Source organism: Podarcis pityusensis (assembly GCF_964106645.2).
Source record: "Podarcis pityusensis genome assembly, chromosome: 12".
NCBI classification, from domain to species: Eukaryota; Metazoa; Chordata; class Lepidosauria; order Squamata; family Lacertidae; genus Podarcis; species Podarcis pityusensis.
The window spans coordinates 44,070,220-44,083,831 of NC_138037.1; the positions used below are offsets into that span (position 1 = coordinate 44,070,220).

The window sequence follows — 13,612 nt, forward strand, 5'->3', positions numbered from 1 at the left end:
ATAGCAAAAACAAAAGCACCAAATATAAGCTCCAAGAGCACCGCAATCGGAAATGGAAGGCTTGAATTACAACGGGGGGATGCAAATGAGCAGCGCAACAGGAAACACAGGGGGACTCAAAACGGAGCTAGAAAAAAGTTCAAGAACCGGAACACCTACTTCCAGTTTTGCAGCTTTCGGGTTCCAAGTTGTTCGCGAACTAAGCTGTTCAAAATCTGAGGTACCACTGTAGATATAAACACACACACACACACACACACACACACGACAATGAACAAGCTTTCTTCACAATTTCCCATTATAGCAGGATAGGCTTTCCCAGCATGTAAGTGGTCTGCCTATAGGGGATGCCACAAACTTCCATACACACGACATAGAATTGTAGAGTTAGAAGGGACCGCAAGGGTCATCTAGTCCAACCCCCTGCAATGCAGGAATCTTTTGCCCAATGTGGGGCTTGAACCCACAACCATGAGATTAAGAGTCTCATGCTCTACCAACTGAGTTAAGTCTTGATAGATAGCAAAGCAAGCAAGACAAAGAGCAAACTGGTCTTTCCAGGTAAGAATGACTTCTCTGAGCTACCGGCTCTTCTTTACTTCCCAGCCATTGGGTACCATTTTGGTAATCGAATGAATGGTAATCAACGTCGTACAGTACTAAGATATCCTACGTAGCAGCCAACGCCAACAAGGTGCCTTCTAGATGACTGAGATTACAACTGCCATCAGCTCCAGCCAGTACATGGCAGCTGTAGTCCAGAACAGGTCAGTGAAGGCTGCTATATAGCAGAAGTGAACTCTGTTTCCAAAAGTTCATCCTTATGGGATAAAGGCACATGAGAAAGATATCAGCAGGTACAGTGGTACCTCAGGTTACATACACTTCAGGTTACAGACTCCGCTAACCCAGAAATATTACCTCGGGTTAAGAACTTTGCTTCAGGATGAGAACAGAAATTGTGCTCTGGCAGTGCGGCAGCAGCAAGAGGCCCAATTAGCTAAAGCGGTACCTCAGATTAAGAACAGTTTCAGGTTAAGAATGGACCTCCAGAACAAATTAAGTACTTAACCCGAGGTACCACTGTATATATGGGACGCGGGTGGCGCTGTGGGTTAAACCACAGAGCCTAGGACTTGCCGATCAGAAGGTCAGCAGTTCGAATCCCCACGATGGGGTGAGCTCCCGTTGCTCGGTCCCTGCTCCTGCCAACCTAGCAGTTCGAAAGCACGTCAAGGTGCAAGTAGATAAATAGGTACCGCTCCGGCAGGAAGGTAAACGGCGTTTCCGTGCGCTGCTCTGGTTCGCCAGAAGCGCCTTAGTCAGGCTGGCCACATGACCCGGAAGCTGTACGCCGGCTCCCTCGGCCAGTAAAGCGAGATGAGCGCCGCAACCCCAGAGTTGGTCACAACTGGATGTAATGGTCAGGGGTCCCTTTACCTTTACCTTACTACTGTATATGGGAGTCCCAACATGGCAGAGAGGTTGAAATGGAGTATCCACAAAAAGGATGTGACTGGCAGGCTGGGAAGAAGCATCGCACAGTATGACATTTTGTTGCAGGTCCCACTTGTCAGCAGGAATGCCATCTTTCTGAGAGTGGCTTTGAGCCATCAGCAGCTGCACGACAGGCAAACATTTTAACAGATGCAGCTTTCCCCGACACTGCATATTCAAAAGATGAATCTGAACGTGTGAAATAACAAAGATTAATGACTGCCAGTAGAATTTTCTTAGTAAATGAATGGATTAATTGCCCACAAAGCCAAGCTTGTCAAGTGATAATCTTACTATGTACCTGTTGGCATTGTAAATGGACCTGCTTGGATAGATAAAGGAATTTTTTCGCCCAACAGCATAGATCTGTTAAAGCTGTTAGTCATGGTACGGGATGTACATATCCATCTTTCTTTCCAGTGTCTGTAATTCTTTGAGAGCCAAGTGGGGATTGGCAAATTTGTCAGTTTTCTACATTTCTCATTTTTCAAATCATAAATTCAGCATATGTACAGCTATTTGGGAATTTTGTAAATAAAATTAAAACCCTTGGAAAAAGCCATCAGTATTTCAGATCGATCTTTTCCTAGCACAATTTTACACAGTCTCGACGAATATGCACAATTTTTCTAGCAATTTTCCCTACCGTAATTCATGCTTGTCTGTCATTTTCACCAATATATGCATTTTATGCAAACTGGTACGTGCACTTGGGGGCACATAATCTTAGCTAGGAACTGCATTGCAAAATTCAGAGAAGTGCGGCTTTCAAAGGATAGCTGTATTTTGGTTTGCATCTTGTTTCAAACAGTGCTAATTAAGCCAGGGAGAATGAACATGACATGAGGATGCAGCCCTGTGGCTACTGGAACATGCTGCTTGGCCCTGAGCCAACTTCTTTCACTTTTAAGCCCCCCCCCCTCATTTCAGCCTGAATTTTCTGCATGCCTCTGTCTTTGTTTGCCTTATGGTGAAAGCACATGGTACTGCATGTAGACTGACAGTGAAGCGATATAGGAGGATATATTTTCAGCTTGGGCAATGAGATGCACATGTCTCATTAACAAGAAGAGGGCCAGTATTGCTTTCCCCCACCCCACTAAATAAATCTACTAGCAGAAAGCCTATCCCTTGATGAGCAACAGATGGGGTTTCCATAATGGCTCATTACCTCCTTGCTTTGTCATGCTGCTAAAATGAAATGAAACGTTATTTATGGTTAGAAATGATGCGCAAGATTCCTACACAACTTTCCCCCATTGTTGTTGTTGTTGTTTTGGATGAGCTTCCATTCCAAAGCTTCTCCTGGGACTAACAAATTTGAGGAGCTGGCAAAAGGCCCGTTGGGAATTGCAGAAGTGCCCCTTCTAACTTTTAAAAAACGCAATCTCAAGTCTCCAAAGTGAAGCTCCAGTTCTGCAAATAAACTGGAAATCTGCACATTCAGAACAGAAAAGCTGCCACTTGTCGCCAAATGCCTTTTGTCAGTCATCCTCTGCGATTGGGAAGGGCTATCACATCTGAATGGCTTCAGAAAGCAGTAACCACCAACGATGGATTTGGTTGGGAACGTGTCATTTAGGGCAAGGTTGGGCAACAGCTGCGATCTGCGAGCCACAATGAATGTGGATAATGAGCTTGGGAGCTGTGGCTGATTGGCATATTTGTTGTGGCATGCCGTTAGCATAATGCAAGTACTGCTTTCACAGATGAGTTTGATGTCAAGAGAGAGTCAGTCAAGCATCCCAAGATTTGCGTCTCTTGCTAAATGAACGGGCTCCGAATAAGCCCACGTTACAAATACTAAAAGTTAGCAGTCCACAACCATTTAAATGAACTTGCTTGAAGTTGCATATGGATGTGCAGCAAAGCACACACATGCACGCACACACACCCCTACAACCCAGTTCTCATCTAGAATCATAGTTGGAATGGACCCCACGGGCATCTAGTCCAGCCGCTTGCAATGCAGGAATCTTTTGCCCAAGGTGAGTAGGTTTAGCTCGGAAAAGAGAAGACCGAGGAGAGATATGATAGCCATCTTCAAATATCTCAAGGGCTGTTACATGGAAAGTACTTTTCTGCAAACATTTTTACAAAGCCTTGTGCAAGAGGTTGGATATGTAGATTTTTGTACCAGTCCTATAGCAAAAAAGAAGCTTATTTTATTCTAGGCTGCATCAATAGAAGTATAGTGTCTCGATCAAGGGAAGTGATAGTCCTGCTCTATTCTGCCTTGGCCAGACTCCACCTGGAATACAATGTTCAGTTCTGGGTACCACCATTTAAGAAAGATATTGACAAGCCAGAACATCAAGATGATCAAGGCTCTGGAAAGTGTGAACAAGATGATCAAGGGTCTGGAAAGCCTTATGTGGAATGGTTGAGGGAAATAGGTATGTTGGTGAAGAGGAGACTAAGAGGAGATATGGTAGCCATCTTCAAACATCTAAAGGGCTGTCACATGGAAGAGAGAACAAGCTTGATTTCTCCTGCTCTGGAGGATAGGACTCGGACCAGTGGCTTCAAGTTGCAAGAAAGGAGATTCCAACTAAACATGAGGAAAAACTTTCTGATGGTAAGAGCTGTTCAACAGTGGAACGGTCTCCCCCAGGAGGTTGTGGACTCTCCTTCCTTGGAGGTTTTGAAGCAGAGGTTGGATGGCCATCTGTCATGGATGCTTTAGCTGAGATTCCTGCATCACAGGAGGCTGAACTAGACAACCGTTGGGGCTCCTTCCAGCTCTACAATTCTATGATTCTATGCATGTGGGGTTCAAACCTGCACCCCTGAAATTAAGAGCCTCATGTTCATCCCAGGGAGTAAACAGGACCCACGAAGCAGCCCTATTTGTGCCTCTCCAAGACTATTGGGAGCGATTTCAGCACTGCGGCCTTTGAAATATAATAAGAGCCAGCTTGATCGGACCAAATGACCATCCACGTCTGGCATCCTGTTTCCCACAGTGATTAAGCTGATGTCCTGGAAAAGCCCGCAAGCAGGACATAGAGGCAAAGGCCTTGCCCCGAGACTGCTCCCCAGCAGCTGGGACACAAGAGGTATAATAGCACCAAGCCAGCCAAATACTCAGATGATTTAATCGCGCTTGCTCAGGAAGTATCTGACCTAAGCGAGGCAAAGTTTGCTCGCTTCCCTCAGAAATCTAAATAGGGGTGATCCGATCTTTTTCATATTTTTAACCTTGGCTGCGGTTCCTCGGACTCACTGAATCTGGACGGAAGGAACCCATCTGGCCTCTCTGAAGTGCTTCACAGAGAAACACAGCCTTTTCCCTGTCGAGAGTGAGGGCGGGGGCATGGTGTGGGGGGCCCAGGGGGTGCAGTGTCCAGAGTCCTAGGTGCAGGATTTTTAGGGGGCGTGAGCCATCCTGCTCTGCCTGCCGCCGGGGGTCTCCATTGTAAAGCAGCCAAATGGATTGGCAGCTGAATCTAACTTCAACACCTGTGGGTGGCAAGGTTAGTTGAGAGATCTGCATTGGCTCCCAGTACGTTTCCGAGCACAATTCAAAGTGCTGGTGCTGACCTTTAAAGCCCTAAACGGCCTCGGTCCTGTATACCTGAAGGAGCGTCTGAGATCCAGCACCAAGGGCCTTCTGGCGGTTCCCTCGTTGCGAGAAGTGAGGTTACAGGGAACCAGACAGAGGGCCTTCTCGGTAGTGGCGCCCGCCCTGTGGAACGCCCTCCCTTCAGATGTCAAAGAGATAAACAACTACCTGACATTCAGAAGACATCTTAAGGCAGCCCTATTCAGGGAAGTTTTTAATGTGTGACATTTTAGTGTATTTTTGGTCTCTGTGGAAGCCGCCCAGAGTGGCTGGGGAAACCCAGCCAGATGGGCGGGGTACAAATAATAAATTAATAATAATAATAATAATAATAATAATAATAAGGTGAGCCAGGTCAGGCTGTGGAGCACACCTCACTCTGCAACAGAGGGGAATAACTGGAAAGTGGTGCAACTCTGCTATGAATCACTGCCCTCCATCCTTATACTGACCTCCTGGCTCTTTTCATTTCTTCCCATGTTTCTTTATAGTACTGCAATGCAGCAGTCTAAGATTAATATATTCCCTACGTGCACTTGTGCTGAAATATCCTTCCAGATTTGTGGGGAAATGCCTCTTGCAGATTGTTTAGCATATAATACATAGGTGATCACAGGATATTCTGCATGTTTCCTCTCTGTGCTGATTAGAAAGGAGCATAATAAATAGATGGAGAATTGGCGATGGGGGATTTTGCTTTTGCTGAATATGTTCAAATGGTGTTCCTTCCTGTTGTTCAGTCATGTGCTTTCCTGGGTTTCAGATTCTGCCAGAAGAATGAGCTCTGGGCCAAGCAAACGCCTGCAAAACAAAGATTAAACGAAAGATAATCTCTACATGGTGCTCTTTGTTCTGAAGTGGTTTCCTGAAAACGTCCCAAGATGATTGATCCAAGATGACTCATCCAAGATGACAGCTCAGTAAATATCAGGTATTTCTAGTCAAGGAGACAGCACAATTGTGTCTCTGATGATCCAGGTGGTTTGGGAATATTTTCACTGAAGCAGCTTCATCATGCAAATATTCCTTTGCAGGAAAAATTGTACAAGAGGGAAAACAAAGGATTCCACCCCTGCATAGGTGCTATTGAACACCTGATAAATTATCCAAAATGTATAAGAAGGTTCCTAATAACTGCTGGAAGTGCAAACAAACAAGTGGTCCTTTTTTTTATGTGGTGGAACTGTAAGAAAGCAAGGGGATTTTGGGAAATGATATATGATGAGATAAAAAAATGCTTAAAGTGATTACACACATCCCTAGAAGCTTTTCTTCTAGGGATTATAGGGTCAAAAGTTCCTAAAAAGATGGTTGTTTATGTATGGCACTACAGCAGCCAGGATTCTCTATTCACTAAAAAAGAAAGGATAAGCAAGGTGATGGACGATGTTGAATCAGCAAAGCTAACAACTGAAATAAGAGAATTTAATAACTACTGTTTTATGGACGAATGAAAGGCTTTTTTAGGCTGTTTAAAGAACTGTTACAATACGATGAATTTGTGAGTAGGATTCGTATTGTGAGCAACAGGAATAATTAGAGATAGTTGTATTATTTCAAGAAAAGAAATTAAAAAATCCACAAATTTCGTATGGAATTCCAGTACATAATAATTTTAACACACACACAAAACAAAAGCCCCCACCTTACAGATTAGTTCAGGATTTTAAACTAATTTTTGTTACAGAGCATCAGTCACTTAGTTATGCACATGACCCTTGTTCCCAGAGCAATAGGCCTTGCAACCAAACAGTGGATGTGGAACTAAAGTGGATGGGTCATCTAGCTTTGTGGGGACCCATCTTTGAGGAGACCTCAGCAGTTACTACAACTACTACAACAAATCCAGAATGTGGAAGCTAGACTGGGACTGGGAATGGCTGCCAAGACCATATAACACTGGTCCCAAAAGACCTACATTGGCTCCCAGAATGCTTCCGAGCACAATTCAAAGTGTCGGTGCTGACCTTTAAATCCCTAAACGTCCTCGGCCCAGTATACCTGAAGGAGCGTCTCCACCCCATCGTTCAGCCCAGACACTGAGGTCCAGCTCTGAGGGCTTTCTGGCGGTTCCCTCACTGCGAAATGTGAGGTTACAGGGAACCAGGCAGAGAGCCTTCTCAGTAGTGGTACCTGCCCTGTGGAACGCCCTCCCACCAGATGTCAAGGAAATAAACAACTATCTGACTTTTAGAAGGCATCTGAAGGCAGCCCTGCTTAGGGAAGTTTTTAATGTTTGATGTTTTATCGCGTTTTTAATACTCCCTTGGAAGCCGCTCAGAGTGGCTGGGGAAACCCAGCCAAGATGAGTGGGGTATAATTAATTAATTAATTAATTAATATTATTACTACTTATTATTATTACTACTACTACTACTATGATCTGGCTCTGACTGTTGAGCTCCGTGACAAGAATGGAAAAGCCACTTTATTTCTGGTCTATGTCAGATTTGCAAATGGTGCACTCAAAGGCCTTCCAAATTATAATATTAAAAGTACTTTCTCTCTCTCTCTCTCTCTCTCTTCTTTCTCTCTCACTCACACATAGCTATTTTAGCATTAATATATTCTTCTTCTGCCCCATGAAATTATACCGACTCAGAAGGTGCCAGGTTCCTGTCTGTTTAACATTCAAGGCACACTTCAACCCATTAAGTGTGTGTGTGTGCCTGCTTTGGCACACGCCGATAGCTGCATTGAAACTATCCCAAGAAAAGTCCCTGGTCCATCCGTCCCCCCCTCCAGCTTTCTTTCCAAGCGGCTGCTTATTAGCCACATGGTGAGCACAATTATGCTGCAGCTCAGTTTTTAATAAATCATTGACCACTTGGCGCTGATGAGGCTGCCGGCCTCTGGGTGTTCAAAGCGCCGTCTGCAAGAGGGAAATAAACAGGGAGCCCTTGCCCTGTTTGTAGCGGTGTATGTTATCTTAAAATCTGGTCAAAGCCTAACGTTGAGGCGTTGGCTTATTCTGCAATCCCCACCTTTGGTGTTTCCCAGCTGCAGTTCTGGCATCCGATTGTAACTGGACTCGGGGTGATGTAATGCGTGCGGGCAATCTGGGAACTGAGAACGAGGAATATGGATAGTTAATTTGAAAGCGGTGGCGATAGGTCAAGGCAATGCTGGAAGGGCCTGTAAGGTGGAACTCATTTGCAGAGGTGCTCCAGTACAGGCGTCAGAATAATTAGCGTGCCATTTTATGACAGCTCGCAGCCACTACCGTAACAAGAGGCATGCCATTTCCTCGCTGCAACGGTCAGATAACGGAGAAAGAAATCTGCGTTAAATATATGAAGGGATCATTTGCCACCTCAAAGGTGAAGGCGAGAGGAGAAGGTTGAAAAGTACTTTCCGCAAGATTTGAAGGTATACAACCAACAACCTAATCTGAATTTATGTCCCCGCTGCAGGAAGTGTTAAGAATACTGGGCTGGGTAGACTAATTACAGTGTTTGTCAAACTTGGGTCTCCAGCTGCTGTTGGACTACAACTCCCATCACCCCTGACCACTGGTCTTGCTAGTGAAGGATGATGGGAGTTGTAGTCCAACAACAGCTGGAGACCAAGTTTGAGAAGCACTGAAAGGCTAGCTTCCTATGTCCCTAAACCTGTAAACAATAGGGCTGCCATACGTCTGGATTTTCCTGGACATTACCGGGATTTCAAAGGCGGAATTCATGTCGGGGGGGGGGGGATTTCCGAAAGGTGGCGTTTGTCCTGGATCTTATGCAAGCTCAGCAACTTTTGAGATGTCCTGCTTTTACACTTTTTGGCAACCCTATCCAATGCTGGTTTATTACAGTGGTGCCTCTGGTTTAAGGTTACCAGACGTCCCTGTTTCCCGGGGACAGTCCCCAGATTTACATATCAGTCCCCATACTGTGGTTTAGCCCACAGCGCCACCCGTGTCCCTGGGGGTGCACAATCAATAGCCATTTGAAAGGGAGAATTAGGAATGGATGTGCAAGAAACAGCACTGAACATGTGTTGACTTTTGATATCGCTCCATTACAAAACAAAGTCTTGAAGATTTGGAAAAGCCTACTTTCCTCTGGGGGAAATTGAGGGATAAGGGAACAGGTGAGCCTCCAGGTGGGGAACTCATGACATTCCATCTCCCATCAGCCTCAGCCACCATGGCCAGCAGTAATGAATGATAGGAGCTGTAGTCCAGCAACTTATGGAGGGCCACCAATATTCCATCCTGTGTCTGTTGTTTGCCCCACCTGGTGCACGAAGAAGAAGAAGAAGAAGAAGAAGAAGAAGAAGAAGAAGAAGAAGAAGAAGAAGAAGAGGAGGAGGAGGAGGAGGAGTTTGGATTTGATATCCTGCTTTATCACTACCCGAAGGAGTCTCAAAGCGGCTAGCAATCTCCTTTCCCTTCCTCCCCCACAACAAACACTCTGTGAGGTGAGTGGGGCTGAGAGACTTCAGAGAAGTGTGACTAGCCCAAGGTCACCCAGCAGCTGCATGTGGAGGAGTGGGGACGCAAACCTGGTTCACCAGATTACGAGTATACCGCTCTTAACCACTACACCACACTGGTACTACACCACACTGGTACACTCTGATACATAGAGCTACGCTGCATCTGAACTTGAAGCGATTCATTTTTTACAACAGGACTGTAAGCTGAATTAGTATGTACAGTACTCATTTCAATGGCATGCCTGTATTTGTGATTTGAATCTTAAAAATGCAAAAAGCAGATGTCCCCATAAAAGCCCCCTTTCTTCCTCTCTTTTATCTCTTTCTTCTTAGAGCATTTAGCCACTATACCAGACCGTAGTTCACAAATCAATTCCATTGTGATTATTTGTCTCTTTTATAGAGCCCAGCAACAATCCTTCAAGCAGTCGGCACTATTTTAAGCCACGGGATCATAGGAAAGCTGCCTAGTGCTTTTTAAATGCACAAGCTTGCATTTAACATTCACCACAGATTTGCCTTTCCACGAATTCCTAGCACACATGACACAAATCCAAATGGTACTTGCCGATCAGAAGGTCAGCGGTTCGAATCCCCGTGATGAGGTGATCTCCCGTTGCTTGGTCCCTTCTCCTGCCAACCTAGCAGTTCAAAAGCACGTCAAAGTGCAAGTAGATAAATAGGTACCACTCCGGCAGGAAGGTAAACAGCGTTTCTGTGTGCTGCTCTAGTTTGCCAGAAGTGGCTTAGTCATGCTGGCCACATGACCCGGAAGCTGTACGCCGGCTCCCTCGGCCAATAAAGCAAGACGAGCACCACAACCCCAGAGTCAGTCACGACTGGACCTAATGGTCAGGGGTCCCTTTACCTTTATCTATCTATATCTCAAAATAGCTCCCCCTCCCTGGCCCAATTTGAAAATTCAGAAACTGTGTCATACCAGCCTCCTCCTTACAACCTCCTCACACACACCGCAAGCCGCCCAAACTCCAAAATGAACGCCTGCCCCAAACACAAGGACCTGACTTTGAGTCCACATTTACAACTGATCTGTCAGTTGAGTGATGAGAGGATGAATTACCACTGGGAGGAACGCAGAGAGAAGAAATGGCATGGCGCATCTGCAGCAACGCAACCGGACGCCTTCATCTGCCCCAGCTGCAACAAAACAGGTCTCTCTTGCATTGGTTCCCTACAGCCACAGCAGGCGCTGCAACCTTCCAACCCTCCCAAAGGCATCACTCCTCCATTGTCTCCTGAGACAGTCGGGGTTTTGGGTTTTGACCCAGAGGTCCTGTACTACTGCAGCAGAATTCATTCAATAAATAAACAGCAAGGCATCCTTCATAGGTACTCTTTTATCAGTGGTCTTGCCAGGTGCGCAGCCTGGGAGTCATTCTGGACTCACAGCTGTCCATGGAGGCTCAGGTCAATTCTGTGTCCAGGGCAGCTGTCTACCAGCTCCATCTGGAACGCAGGCTGAGACCCTATCTGCCCGCGGACTGTCTTGCCAGAGTGGTGCATGCTCTAGTTATCTCTCACTTGGACTACTGCAATGCACTCTATGTGGGGCTACCTTTGAAGGTGACCCGGAAACCACAACTCATCTAGAATGTGGCAGCTAGACTGGTCACTGGGAGCAGCCGCCGAGACCATATAACACCGGTCTTGAAAGACCTACACTGGCTCCCAGGACATTTCCAAGCACAATTCAAAGTGTTGGTGCTGACCTTTAAAGCCCTAAACGGCCTCGGTCCAGTATACCTGAAGGAGCATCTCCACCCCCATCGTTCTGACAAGGTCCAGTGCCAAGGGCCTTCTGGTGGTTCCCTTGCTGCGAGAAGCCAAGTTACAGGGAACCAGGCAGAAGGCCTTCTCAGTAGTGGCACCTGCCCTGTAGAACGCCCTCCCACCAGATGTCAAAGAGAAAAACAACTACCAGACTTTTAGAAGACATCTGAAGGCAGCCCTGTTTAGGGAAGCTTTTAATGTTTAATAGGTTATTGTATTTTAATATTCTGTTGGAAGCCGCCCAGAGTGGCTGGGGAAACGCAGCCAGATGAGCGAGATATAAATAATAAATTATAATTATTATTATTATTTAAGGTAAGTGAAATCCTACCTTGGAGAAGCTGCATATCCATGACACCACCATCCCTTAAGGTCAGGATTCCATCAAAGCCATTAAAACAGGGATAGGGAACCTGTGTCCCTCCTTCTATAATGTTGGACTACAATTCCCAGCATGCCTTCTCATTTTCCATGCTGGCTGAGGGTGGTGGGAGTTTTAGTCCAGCAACTTCTTAAGACAAGTCCAGGTCCCCCGTCTCTGCATTAAAGGCACTTAGAAGGCCAACTATCTTGTCCGATTGCCAAAATATTTGAAATATCAACGTACCATCTGGTGACTGCTCACATCATTAAGCAAAGGTGCTTTATGAGAAATAGATATATGGAAACAGCAAATGGTTAGTAATTGAATTCAAAGGAATCACTGGCGGCTTTCCAGAGCTGCGCTAGCGGTAGTTAACCCTGCGGAAGCACAGCAAAACCATCAATTAATCCATTAATGTTTGTTTGTTTGTTATGTGAGTGCCCTGCCCTTCTGCCAAGATATTCATAGCAGCAACATACATGAGATTTCCACTTTAGGGATTTTGTGTGATAGGAGACAGTGATCATCCAATGAGCTTTGCAAACAAATGGGCTGCCCAGGCATAACTTGGAAGATTCTGTTATCCATCTAATTGTTAATCTGCTGTACAGCACCGCCCCCAAAGCCACTTGCAGATCAGTAAAAACAAGACAGTTCCTGCTTTCAGTCTAAAACAGTGATGGCCAAACTTGGCCCGCCAGCTGTTTTGGGACTACAACTCCCATCATCCCTAGCTATCAGGACCAGTGGTCAGGGATGATGGGAACTGTAGTCCCAAAACAGCTGGAGGGCCAAGTTTGGCCGTCACTGGTCTAAAAGATGCAGCATAGAAAGTAAATGTATCAGGAGGGAGGAGGAAATAAATGAACGAGAAATCGAGAACCAAAACTGACAGATCCATCCACCCTTGCTCAGGGGCCAGTTCTTACTTAAAATTGTCACTTAGAGTTATAGAATTGTAGAGTTGGAAGGAACTCTCACGATCATCTAGTCCAACCCCCTGCAATGCAGGACTATGCAGCTATCCCATACGGGGACCAATTCTGCAGTCTTGGCGTTATCAGCACTACGTTCTAAGCAACTGAGCCACCTCTGACATTTGCAGTGTGGTTCTCCAGCCAAGTAATGTGTACCAAAATGCATATACTAATGAAGAGTATGCATATGAATGCATATATTTTAGGAAAAAAATAACACAAAAAATATGTGTGTATTATGATAAATTCACAGGGGCGATTCAGAGTTGCATTTGCTTCATTTATTTCTTTTTTTAAAAAAGGTTGTTTTATTGCTAAAGCTGTATTACGATATTTGAAGCTACATTTCCTCAAATGTAATCACAGTAAACTTAAACTTACTTATTTTAACTCTGCATTGTGGCCAATGGTTTGAAGAGCTTTTTCCTGAACAAGTTGGCTATTATCCTTTTCTGAATGGCCAGTACAACACACACACACACACACACACACACACATTTCCGGTTAATTCAGTACAATGTGACCTCAGCAATTCTCAACATCAGGCTACTAGCATGAAGTTCTGAACTTTTACAATTCCTGGCAGCGACCCCCACAAATACTAGAACAACCAAGGCCCCATTTTACAGGACTGGAATTCCAAGAAACTGTATAACTTCTAGGAATGTGGCTATATAACATTTTCATACTTTAGGGAAATCATAGCAATGAAATTATGCTCTCCACAAGGCCAAAGTTTTAAAAATGAGACAGTAACACTTTAACGAAGCCTATCGAAGAAAACGATGGCCATATTTTATGCCATGGGTAGGCAAACTAAGGCCCGGGGGCCGGATCCGGCCCAGTCACCTTCTAAATCCGGCCCGCGGATGGTCTGGGAATCAGCATGTTTTTACATTAGTAGAATGTGTCCTTTTATTTAAAATGCATCTCTGGGTTATCCATTTCAATCGATACAACTCCATTCAAATCTCCCATCAAAATTAT

General features: G+C 45.2%; 2 long non-coding RNA genes across 5 annotated transcripts in view; both read right to left on the reverse strand.

Annotated features, from left to right (window-relative positions):
* The window catches only part of LOC308459568, a 194,028-nt gene that overhangs the window by 72,226 nt on the left and 108,190 nt on the right, over nucleotides 1–13,612 (reverse strand). Inside the window, exon 1 of one of the 4 annotated variants that reach the window (XR_013978160.1) lies at nucleotides 5,231–5,261. The exons of the other annotated variants lie outside the window; for them this stretch is intronic. This is a non-coding gene — a long non-coding RNA (uncharacterized lncRNA). Of the gene's footprint in view, nucleotides 1–5,230; nucleotides 5,262–13,612 lie in introns of those variants that run through there. 4 annotated transcript variants of the gene reach the window in all.
* LOC308459642 lies at nucleotides 5,740–8,121 on the reverse strand. The gene is made up of 2 exons (XR_013978255.1): nucleotides 8,047–8,121; nucleotides 5,740–5,863 (listed from the first exon to the last, which is right to left on the reverse strand). It is a non-coding gene; the product is annotated as an uncharacterized lncRNA (long non-coding RNA).